General features: G+C 35.4%; 1 protein-coding gene across 2 annotated transcripts in view; it reads right to left on the reverse strand.

Moving 5' to 3' along the window:
* LOC309493885 (uncharacterized protein) overlaps positions 1 to 13,255 on the reverse strand; it is a 159,179-nt gene that overhangs the window by 114,061 nt on the left and 31,863 nt on the right. The gene's annotated exons all lie outside the window — the stretch shown is intronic.

Below are 13,255 nucleotides of genomic sequence, written 5' to 3' on the forward strand. Positions count from 1 at the left end.
ACAATGCCCGCTATAGTGAAAACATCTGCATCTTTATTGTATTGTAGGCTATTACAAACAAGAGCTAAAAACCTAACAAAAAAAAAAGAAGCTTTTTTTCTATATTTTCGCTTGGTAGTATTTTTATTAATAAGGTAAATACAAACAGGTAGGGCAATGTGCCAAATCATACCCAGGCCACCGGGATTTCACTTTTCCCGGCTGCTCCCGATGGCCGGTCCGAGACTGCCTTATAATTTAGTACACGTAGACTACACTGTAAAAAAAAATACATCCCCAAGTCAAAAATTTCTGATTTGGGAGGGTTAGAAATTTTTTACAGTGTATTAGCCTAATAATAAAAGTTATGGCACTTCGGGTGAAAAATGTTGTCCTGTGTTCCGTCTTTTAAACTTCTCCTCAAACGTGCATGCAGTGTAAATAAAGCAGTTACATCAATGAAATGATAGTAAAGTTTGTTTCTGAAGTCACAATTTAGCAAAAGTAAAATTGAAAAAAGGGGAGAAAAGGCAAATATCCATTGATAATGTACTGAAAAAAAAAAAAAAAAAGAATGTCTGGTTTCAATTTTTCATTTTTGCATTTGCATTGTATGGTCTGAAAACTGAATTGTGAAGCATTACACGGACCGAAAACACACCTTTATTCGTTTTGTTTTTTTTTTTATGAAAAAAGGAGATTTCATGCTTGATTTTTCGTTTTTTGGTTCACGGGTCAAAAACGGATAAATGACTTCAAATCTGTTTGCACATGTGGGCGGTCATGAGACGCCCCTTTCAGCCGATTGGTCAAGCAAATCTGAGCCTGTGACGTCATCAGTAGTTCCCCAGGTCTGTTCAACAAAATAATAGTCCTATGGCTCTACGTACCGCTTCTTAAAGGGTTAGTTCACCCAAAAATGAAAATTCTGTCAGTAATTACTCACCCTCATGTTGTTCCAACCGCGTAAGACCTTCGTTCATCTTCGGAACACAAATTAGGATATTTTTGATTAAATCTGAGTGCTGGATCACTTCTCCATAGGCTTCTTTCGTAGTGTTTTAGCGCAGCGCTTCCAGCGTCGGCCAATAGTGAGCCTACGTGGTGACGTGCAACACAGACGCGCTGCGCTAAAACAATACGTGAACGAAACTCGAGGCCCACAGAGAAGGAAATGAATAGTGGAATAAAGTCGTTATTTGTTTTAGTTTTTTGCGCTCAAAAAGTATTCTCGCCGCTTGATAAACTTAAGATTGAGCCACTGTAGTCACTTGGACTATATTAACTTTCTCTTTAATGCATTTTCTGGGCCAACAAGTTTTAATCCCTTAGAAGCCTATGGAGGAGTGATCCAGCTCTCAGATTTAATCAAAAATATCTTAATTTGTGTTCCGAAGATGAACGAAGGTCTTACAGGGTTGGAACAACATGAGGGTGAGTAATTACTGACAGAATTTTCATTTTTGGGTGAACTAACCCTTTAAATTGTCATTAAAAAAAAAATATATATATATATATATTTATTGTCATTGCAAAAACTGTAATGCAAAACTGCTGATGGTGGTAAGTACCAATGATGGTAAATAAAATTTTACTGTAACTGTAATCATAGCCGCGAGAGTGAGACAGCGAGATTATTGACTGGACAATAGCGGAGGAAAAAGCTCAAGATAGCCAAACTTTTGTTAGTAAAAAATATTTATTTGTTTAATATAAGTGAGTTTGTCTTTGAAAACAACAACAACAAAACAATCAAATAACACTGCGAGTCAGAAATGATGATGGGCCAACAGTAATTTCACCAAATTTAAAGAAACTGAGACCAATGCAACTGAGTTAATGTATTGTATTTTCATGATATAATTATGTAACCAGCTTACCACCGACTTGCCCCCACCTACTGGCGGTCTTTCATATTGACAGTATTTGTTACATGTAACTTCATATTTTTCACTGTTGCATTTAATAGTCTCTTAGTATGCAATTACAATGTAAATGCACTTACTGTGCCACCTATAAGCTGCATAAAACTGTGTGTAAATACATCGAAATTCCATGTCAGATACATATTTCATCAGACAGCCTATATATCTTACACTCTAAAAAAATGCTATGTTGGCTTTAATTAACTTTCATGAAACTGGATTATTTGTTTTGGTTGAATGTAAAAATATTAATTTTAGGATAATTGAACTTAATTTAATTGTTTTAGACAAAATTAAGACTGTTAACCTTATTCAACTAAACGGCATTGGATTAACATTATGTAATTAACTTATGTTAATTGAAATAAATAATGTTACATAAATCTAACGTAACCTAGTTACGTGGAACCATTTGACATAAAAAAGTTAACTAAAGCCAACTGCAATTTGTGTTGATTGAATATTAAGAAAGGGATGACATATATTTACAGGTTTTCAAAAAACAATTCTACATTTGCTCACAACATTTTTCTTACAAAAACCTAATTTTGCTGGATGATGTCTATTACATTAGCCTATACAACATAGATATAAGGGTGCTAACATATACAACACTCCGTAAGAAAAGTTTATTTTCATCACACTGTAAGTGATCTAGAGGAAAATAAATTAAAAAGTAAAAATTCCAAAGATTTAAATATAAACTCTGTATGCAACACAGCATACTGTAAATGAGTTAGTCCCGTGGGAAGTATAGGGGTGCTGAGGGTGACCCCTGGCGTGGAGTCCAGGGAAGAAATATGGGTGGTAATAAAAATAAAGTTTAAACAAACTTGTATCGTGTTTTGGCTATAGGCATACATGTTACGTGTGTTTATGTGTTTGTGTTTTATGCTGTATTATAATCACTGGGTCACCAACTAAGGACAGATTGTAATCTACAGTAAATTAACCCATCCTTCTTGACTCCAACCGAGTGTAATAGTAGGCTACTGTATGTTAAAAAGCCTTTAGCGTAATTATGAAATAGAATCAACCTGTAACATGTAGCCAATATTAAGAATAGGGATGTGCTGGTGGGGAAATGATTGTGACAACACCAGTGTTATCCATTACACCTGCACATTTATCAAGCAAATATATTTGTTATGTCATTCAGCATCTGTAGCGCTTATTTTTATTTGTCTAATGTTTGACAACATCTTCCTCTACTCTTTGAAGAGGCCTATATTGCATTATTTATTACAATATATTGAATAATACATAAGAGATAGCTGCTTTTCATATATCATATATTGGAAAATATGTTTATAATATATTTACACTGTAAAATGTCATTAGTTGAGTGTAGTTAGAAAACATGTGGGAAAAGATTGCCTTACATTTCTCAAGGACGTTTTACTCAAAGTTAGTTTTTAATATAAAAACATACAAAAGAGCGTTGGCACAATGGTAATCTACGCATTTATTTATTTAATTGAAACTTAACTCAATAAAATAAAATAAAAACATTAAAGGTGCTGTATGTAGCTTTTCTACTAAAACGAATCCTTTTTTTATTGCCTGTGTGTGAAGGGGTTGTAATCTCACATTAAAATGATCCACTTTGCAGGTTTTGCTATTACCTCTGAAAGCAAGACTATTCTTATTTTTATGTGAAGGTGCCGGGTCGGATTTACTTGAAATCCAGTGACGTGACTGAGACCTGCATGCGCGCTCTCGAGCCTCTCGCCTCGTCTACTGACTTTGCACTCAACAGCGACGACACTGCAACTTATGACATGGACTTATGACTTATGCAACTTATGACATGTCTGATAACACTAAGAAACGACCTGCTCCCAGCACAACACGTCACAGACTCCAACACAAACTCCACATATTGATAAAAAACAATTTTTTTTTTTTTTATCTGCTGAAGCTCTTATTAAAAGGCCAGACGTGAATCGGATGAACTTCGGGTGAAAAAACACGGATCAACATCGGCAGGGCATTTGAATCATGGAGAAACCTTATCTACAAGCCTAGAATGTACATTTCCTGAAGAAAATGTGAAGTGGTGCTTGCAGTGGCAAAATTCGGCACGGTTGATAGGGTTCCATACTTATCATGGTACGAGCATGGAGCATTAGTTCAACATCAAGCTGATAAAAGCTGATAAAAGTAGCATATTATTGTAACGTTGCAGTGGGAGTTTACCTGAGTTTCCAGCATGTTGTGGGATGCTCTCTCTGGTGTGTTGCGTGACGCGTCTCAGTCTGGCCGGTACCCACAGTCCTCGCTCATAAATTCGAGCACGCGTAAGAGCACGCGCTTGTCAACTTATTGGTTGCAATCTGAAACATCACCGCTAGAGGCCGCTGAAAACTACATACAGCTCCTTTAACTTAAAAAAATAAGTTATTAGCATCATAGCAAACAATTTTTTTTTTTTTTTTTTTGCCTGTTAACTAAAGCAGCTTTATTATTTCATTAGTGTTTCTTGTTCTTCTCCTAGACTGAAGCACAGGCTCTACTCTTCAACACAATGGCGACACACAAAACTCAGACAACAGAAACACTTTAAATCCCAACATTAGAACATTAAACACTAACAGATCTCTGAAGATCTCAGCAGAGGAGGATCGAACAACACTGCATTACTATCTTCAACTACTGGCACTTTTGGCCTTGTGAACTTGAGGTAAAAAAAAGTGTTCAAATCAAAATTGTCACAGTCTAACAGTTAAATATAATTAGTCTAGTTTAATGATCCATAAGAGAACGCACTTACATTATAAGACAAATTGGTGTTTTTTGACATATTTTCCGATCCGCACTGAACAAATGTCATTTCCATCACATGTAAATATTTGATTATTATTTAAAATTATTATGATATACATAATTTCTTAACAGTGTAAGAGCACTTTCACACATAGTTTTACCAATTTATACCTATATTGCAATTACCATAGATTTGTGGATTAAGTAAATTAATTGTCATGAGGCCCAAACACAAAGCTTACATCCACCACAACCTGAAATATAATATTGCATTGGTTAGATACATTTCAGAAAAATAACTACTTGTGTTATTACATTAAGTGGAACATTATCCCATAAACTATGCAGACATTTTTGATGAGTGATTCGAATTTTGTACATATTTTCTAAAAAGTTATGAGGTGGTGGAAATGACTGGGTGTTGTGGAAATGACAATGAATGGACGTCCATGTAGAATAACAGAAAACATTTATTTGAAACCCATTTAACAAATCATTATCCATTAGTCTGTTTGGTTCCATAACCAGATGAACAGTTACAGTCTTACTGTAAACAACTTTAACCACAAATAGTCACAAAAAAATGTAAGTTACGCATAAATTGTAATTGTAACATTCTAATTGTAATAAAACTTTATTAAAAAGATAAGTTATTATCTAATAATAATAAAATATTCATATGCAGCCACTCAATCTATGAATTGCACCTTGTAAGCATAAATGTCATTTCCACCTCACCTTTGTCATTTCCACCCAAGAAGGTAATGTGGTGGAAATGACGGTGATGGAAATGATAATCCTACAGTATTTTGTAAAAAAAATCCAAGCTAGTATTACAGATTAGCTATGAATTGGTAGTTAGCATTGCATGCATGCAAAATACATCTATTTGTGTTAAAAAATCAATGTATTTACAAACTCATTTATTGTTACGCCATGTTTGGAAAGGACATACAATAAAAATATTTTCATTTCAAGCAACATTTACCTTGAATTTTCTTCTCCAAGTTGCTGAATAAATTTAAAATCTCCTCCATGTCAGACATGTGCTGTGATGTCATTGTTCATCTCCATAGAAACTATCCAAACAATCTTTCAAAAAAACTTTTTAAAGGGACATTACAGTGTTGTGGTGGAAATTACGGCAATACTGTGGGACAACTACATTTTGTATATAAAATCACATTAATAGTTGTCTGACCTTAAATACCTCAATTATGTTTTGATTCTTTTACTGATACTTTATTCAGTCATATTAAAAAAAAATAGATAAATATTTTTTTTACACTTCTCTTTCATTATTGAAGATCAGAAGTCTGGGTGTGGGACAAGCACAAAACAGCAATATTTGCATGTATAATGATGTTTAAAAAGGTAAAAAATCATCGTAGACTACCAGTAAAAAGTTCCTAAAGTACTTTCATTGTAAATTTAACTATGAAAGTGTTAATTTTTCAAAATTAAATGTTTTTTATAAAATATGATCAAAGGACATGAAAGTGCCCGTAGTCTAAGAATTGCCCACATATTCAATTAACCTATTGTCATTTCTAGACATTTGTACATGGTATAGGCTACTACATCATTTTTAATTAGGCCTACAGCATTTCACTATTTTAGTGTTCTGCATCACCACTTATCACAGACTTATTTAGACAATATCAGCTGGATAAATTAACTACGATTATATCACTGATATAACATCAAGGTAACACTTTCAGTTTCTCTTTCCCATTGAACAATGAGCTGTGACACACACACCTGGTAAACAAGGGTGGGGCGGGTAGGACATTTGCCTTCCCACTGATGTGCCAGCTCGCGCTTTGCGACATGCGTCTAATGGGCATCTTTAATTCTTGAGCTGGAGATTCATTATTTAAAGTGCCGTCCATAACTAGTTGTTTCAATGCTCAATCTGAGTGCTCGTTGTGGCTGTTATTACACTGAAAAAAATTTGGAGTAGGATTTACTTGAAAAAAGCTAGGCAACTTTTTCCACTCAGAAAATGCTAGTAAATTTACAAAGATTTGCCAAGTAAAAACCTAAACATATTTATCAGTAGCTTTAATTAGAAATCTTTGGCCTGGTTTCACAGACAGGGCTTAGATTAAGCCAGGATTAGGCCTTAGTTCAATTAGGGCATTTAAGTAGCTTTTATAAAAGTTCCTTAGAAAAAAACATTACTGGTGTGCATCTTGAGACAAAACAATGGTACTGACATATTTTAAGATTTGTCAGTGCAAGTTGCTTTCAGTTAAAACAGCTCAAACATGCATTTTAGTCGGGGACTAGGCTTAAGCCTTGCCTGTGAAACCGGGGGATAAAGTTAAATGTACTTGGAATATGGAATTAAGTGATTTTTACTTAACCTAGTTAAGTGAAAGTAACAAAAGAAAATAAGTCATTTTAACTTGGCTAGTAAAAGGTTGATTATTATCGATTTAGTTGAAATTTCCTTTGCATTACATTTCACTCAAACAATAATATTGATTTATACCAGTCATTTATAGTATGGGTTTTACTTTGATTATTTAAGTAATTTATACTACATCATATCAAATGTTAAGTATTATGTGAATGCAAAGACCTCAATACTTGGTAGACAATACACAATGACGGTAACATTTGATGGATCGTTTTTGTGTTTGAATGTGTCATTTTGAGCAGAAAATTTACTCGAAATGTCACAAAATGGCAAGTTACTAATCCTGACAACAAAAGCAATGATAAAACAGTGTAAATACAGCTGGAAACCAGTGAAAAATGAACCTCATTAATTATTCAAGGTCCAGTGCATGATGGGAACCCCAGTATCAGAAAAGTTGAGTCATTTTTACTTAATTTTATTGAGTTGATATTTACGCTTTCATTTCTACTCGCTTGAATTAAAGGAGAAGTTCACTTTTAAAAAAACTTTTGCTGATTATTTACTCACCCCCATGTCATCCAAGATGTCCATGTCTTTCTTTCTTCAGTCGAAAAGAAATTAAGGTTTTTGATGAAAACATTCCAGGATTTTTTCACATATTATGGATTCCATTGGGACCCAAACGGTTCAAGGTCCAAATGACAGTTTCATTGCAGCTTCAAAGGGCTTTAAACGATACCAGACGATGAATAAGGGTCTTATCTAGCGAAACGATCGGTCATTTCAAAAATAAAAATAAAAGTTTACGTTTTATAAGCACAAATGTTCGGCTTGCTCTGTTCTGTGATGCGCGTTCGTGACGTCAAGTAATACGCAATTACGTTGAAAAGGTCACGCTTGAAAAATTGAAGAAAATGTTCTTTTTGGCTTTTTAATATTAAAACACTCAGGATGCGCACACGAAATGGGCATTTTAAACGATAAACTGACACAAACACATTTGAAAATGTTTATATGGTCCTCCTTCCGCACATTTGTAAACACATCAAACTTGACCTTTTCAACGTAATTGCGTATTACGTGACGTCACGAACGCGCATCACAGAACAGAGCAAGGCGAACATTTGTGCTTATAAAACTTAAACTTTTTTATTTATTTTTGAAATGACCGATCGTTTCGCTAGATAAGACCCTTATTCATCGTCTGGTATCGTTTAAAGCCCTTTGAAGCTGCAATGAAACTGTCATTTGGACCTTGAACCGTTTGGGTCCCAATGGAATCCATAATATGTGAAAAAATCCTGGAATGTTTTCATCAAAAACCTTAATTTCTTTTCGACTGAAGAAAGAAAGACATGGACATCTTGGATGACATGGGGGTGAGTAAATAATCAGCAAAAGTTTTTTCAAAAGTGAACTTCTCCTTTAAGTACTGATATGGAATTTACTTAGTTTTTTTAATTCTTGCCTGAACTAACTTTTTCATGTAAATTACATTGTTTTTTTTCAGTAGTATTTACTTCACCAAAAACTCATTTTTTACAGTGTAGAGTCATGAGGAAATAACTCAACGCAACGTTCTTTTGACGTGCACGCTGCTCATAGGGAAATCTAGTGAGTATTGGCTGGTCTCAACATCTTGCTTTGATCAAATAAAATGACCTTTCCCCCCCCTTTTGAAACACCGTCGTCACTTTAACCTGTTTACATAATCTCGAGACTGAGAGCGGCAGGCGTGAAGTTATTAAATACATCTTTTCTCCTTATTTGATCATTTGAAAGGACCTGCAAGAATAAAATGAATTGTCATTTAAATCTTTATAATCAATTTAGCTTATGACAAAACAATGTGACGCCTATGGTTACGTATTGAAGAGCATCTTCACACACAGGAAGAGGCAGACCGAGCAAGGTACCGAGCTTTCACATACAAGTCACACATAACTATAATAAGAACTATGAAAGAAACATAATAATAATTGAGTCAAATGTTTTTCAACTAATTTGACATTACATCATGTTACCTGACATGAAATGTAATATTGTTTTCCCCTGAGGCCTAATCCTTTTAATACACCTTAGTTTTTGTTGTTGTTGTCAATTCTTACTTTTTTATTAAAAACTGTTCTTTGGTTTACAACATAAAGCCTCTCTAGGCTAACTTTAATTCCTTGATTACTGACTCAATGTTCTTGTAACTTACTTTTCTCTACACTCTAAAAATAGTTTAAATCACACAGTTATTCTTGTCACTCATGCTGACTGGCTGAATGCACTGATATGAATATATACAAAAACACAAGGATCTTAAATCAGTGATTGACATCTGTGGTGGCAGATATCACACATTAAACAACAAGGTCAGAAACAATCAAGGTCAGGTCACTGAACTGCTGCAGAAGTGTAGATTTAAAAAAAAAAAAAATCATCATGCTTCCCCCATTATGGTTGAATCACGGAAGCTACACCAGTTACTTTTGCCAAGAGATTTATTATTAATACATATGTCAGCATAGGAGAGAAACGGGCATATAAGAATAAGGCTACATGAGAGATGGTCTTCATTCTAGATTTCTCTGTTCCCCATTTCTCTATCTTCTCACCCCATCTCTATGTTTCCTTCCTCTCACGCCCTCATGCCTTTATGTTTCTCTGCCTTTATGTTTCTCTGCGGAGGTACAGTAAGATTGAGCTTATATACATTACAGAGCGGCTTCCTTTTATGGTAACAAACTATGTTGCTATAGGGTTAAAAATGGTACACATATGTAATGCGAACACATGGCACAATTCACTTCCATATTAAGAACTATCTTTGTTGTTTACATGTGCATCAGTGGCAACATGTTACATTGTACACACCCCTCAAAGCAAACATAGCTTCCCTCTTGTCTCTGATATATGATCTTCACATGGTTCCATGATATCTATAGTCTCATGCATTCAACACATGCATATAAAACTCTGACTTGACAAAATTCATTATGAAATTATTATGAAAATGAATAAACAAAAATAATACAGATACATAACATTAAAGATTGATGAAATGGTGCAGAGAAATGGAGGGAACCCAAAACAACTTTAAAAGACAAGATGATACAGGTGGTTGTAAGATCCAATAAAACCCATTGATACCTAACCAATTTTTGTTCAAAGAACGTTTTCGAAAAAAATGTGTTTTGGTTATGGTAACGTTCAAACGTCCAGTTTTCTTGATGTTCCTGAAACATTCTTTAATCTTATTTTTTTATTAACAACTCAACATTCCAGGAACGTTTATTTATAATATTCCAGGAACATACAAATGTACAGTTTCCTTAATGTTAATAGAATGTCATTTAAAGGTTAGTATGATGTTCCTGAAACAGCATTTCAATCATTCAAACACCTGCTGTGAACAAGCCGAATCACTGAAGGAAAGAGAAACACAAGAACTACAGACACAGTCTTAGATGAAATCAACTGAAGAGAAAAGAGCTTGTGCAAACATATCCACATTGCTATGATCAGATGGTTTTCTCATGCTTAATTAAAATGCTTGTTGTTTTCTCTATTTTGTTGTGTGTTTATTTTGTAGTTAAATATGTGCTGCACACTTTCCTTTCAGTGTTATTCACTGATCTCATTCAAGGTCTAATCTCTGATTTTATAGGCAGTGTCTTGTGACTATCATCTTATTGACGATAGTAGCCCAGACAACACATATTGATATTAAAGTGTTGTGATATTATAGCCTGGTAATACCAAACTCTGCTACTTCGCTAACGTTTGGTTATGGCGTGTGTTATGCGCATGCTCAGCCGCATCTAACTTCCACTGTAAACGCATGTATGATGCGAAAACAAAACCATTGAGCGAAATACCGGAGTGAACATGGCTGTGAACGACTTTTGCAGATTATGTGAAGTAAATCTACGCATCCACGGTACAATCAGCGTCTACGTCACGGCTCTCAGCCCGCCCTCTGTTTGTTGATTGGCCGGCTGTTTTCAGGCCGGAGGAAAACGGAAAGCTATGACGCTGTCTCAGACTGAGTACAGAAGCGAAATGAAATTAAGCGGAAATACGAAGTCTGACATAGTCAGGCTAGTGATATTATGAAGAAAAGAAAAAGTTCACTTTTTTATTTGTATAAATGCTGCTTCATTTGGACACACACAGACATCAAGAATCAGCATATGAATCTCAACAATGGTGACATGCTTCATGCCGCAGTGCATTCTGGGAGCCGCCATAGTTTAAAACTTTTTCCAGTATGCATTGAACTTTTTAATATTCTTCAGATTATCACACTCTAAAAAATCCTGGGTTGAGTCCTATATTTATCCAGCCCTTGCGTTGTTTTTAACCCAGTGTTTTTCAGAGTGCAGAACTGACGATGTTGTGTCCGTAAGATCACGACTCAGCCGACATGAGACTCTATTTGACATCGGGTCCCTAATGAAAGAATAATTTAAAGTATGGGATATCCAGAATAATCAAATATCTAAATTAAAACACGACTAAAGGCTGGTTCACACGGGACGATTTTTAAATTGTCGGCCGCTTTTCCAAACCTGAGAGACCCCACACACGGGGATAAAAAATCACGGGTCTAACAGTTTTGGTCGTACAGTGTGTGGTGCGCAGCCACACGGCAAAATCAACACATCACACACAAACCGATTTGACTCCCGAGCATTCTCAGGTCAGACGGGAAATCGCGCAAAATACCTCGAGATCAAACGTGACTTCAGAGTAAACAATCATGGCGGACGAAGAGGATGCAGTGGCAATAGTTTGTAGTTTGTTTTTAACCGAAAAAAAAAACATTATCAAAAGAAAAGGCGATGATCTCTGACGTCCACCGGACTTTCTGGTGCGCCATGCCGCCGGCTGTTTTGATTATATTTCCCGGTGTTTCCTCGCCGCCTCGTCACCTCGCTTTCTGATTGGCTACACTCCACAGTCCACAGGCTGCGTGCTCGGGGGACACCACACACGAGAAGAAATCGGGCCAAATAAATCCAACATGTTGGATATCCCCGATTTGAGATCGGAGCGGTCCCGACGTCCTTCTGAGCAGACGAGAGCAGCCTTAACACACCACACACGGCAGGAATATCTGATCAGATTATTTTACGATAATCGGAGCATCCTTAAGATTGTCGGAAGGAGTGAATCGGGGCTAAAATCGGCCTAATTATCCTGCCGTGTGAACCGGGCTTAAGCTTATGATCTGCTGCTAAATTAGAAATTAGAATAATCATTGGAAATTGGAGTTAGATTAAGCACAGAGCTAAAGTAAAATTTAAACCAATTTCTAATAAATTAAGTGAACTCCCCAGAAGAGCAAGTAAAAGACCTTTGCCCACACGATTGGAGTGGACCATAAGGAAAATAATAAACTACAAATATAATATACTGTTACTAAATAATTAGTTAACCTTTACAATAAGGTTTCATATGGTGACACTGGTTAACTACATTAGGAGTGTCTGTCATCTGGATGTGGGCGTTACAGTGTGAGATATGATTATGATGACATGATGTACATAATTAAAAGAGGGATTCACATGAGGATCATACCTGTAACTATAATGGTAATTTGAAGTATGTTTTACATTGGATGGGGTGCCAGCAGTACTAAGGTTCAAGTTCACTTTCACATAATATTACATAATATTTATTTTTAATGTCTTGATTTAGTAGTTGCACACTCTTAACAATTTTTATTTCAATTAATCGTGTCTTTGTTTTTGTTTTTTTAACATTATGTCCTAGATGTCTTGTCAAGGCTTGAATTTACATAGTCCTTGCTTAGTTTCTTTGACCTAACAAATGGAGGAGGGGTCAGAAAGTAAAAGTCCTGCCATATGTTTATTCCACCCATGAACTCACACAGCAAAAACTCCAGTGTTAACTGGAACTCTGAACTCTCCTGGGAGTTTATTTGGCTCCACACTCAAGAGTGTTAAAGTTAATGAGATAATTAAGTGATTGATTGAGTGATGATTGAGCATTGTTGAAGACACCTGATGTTAACAAGCAGAATCACAAAAGGAGAAAATTTGCCATCATGGTGATCAGTGTTGGCTTTAGTTGGGCTCTTGACCCTCTAATAATGTTAGATATTTATCTGAGTTATAACTCTCAGATGAACAAAGAGAAAAGATGATCAGGTGGTGTTGGTTATGTTTTGACATAATCATAATTTGACCTGAATCACAAAACT

Source organism: Leuciscus leuciscus, assembly GCF_965113295.1.
Source record: "Leuciscus leuciscus genome assembly, chromosome: 3".
NCBI classification, from domain to species: Eukaryota; Metazoa; Chordata; class Actinopteri; order Cypriniformes; family Leuciscidae; genus Leuciscus; species Leuciscus leuciscus.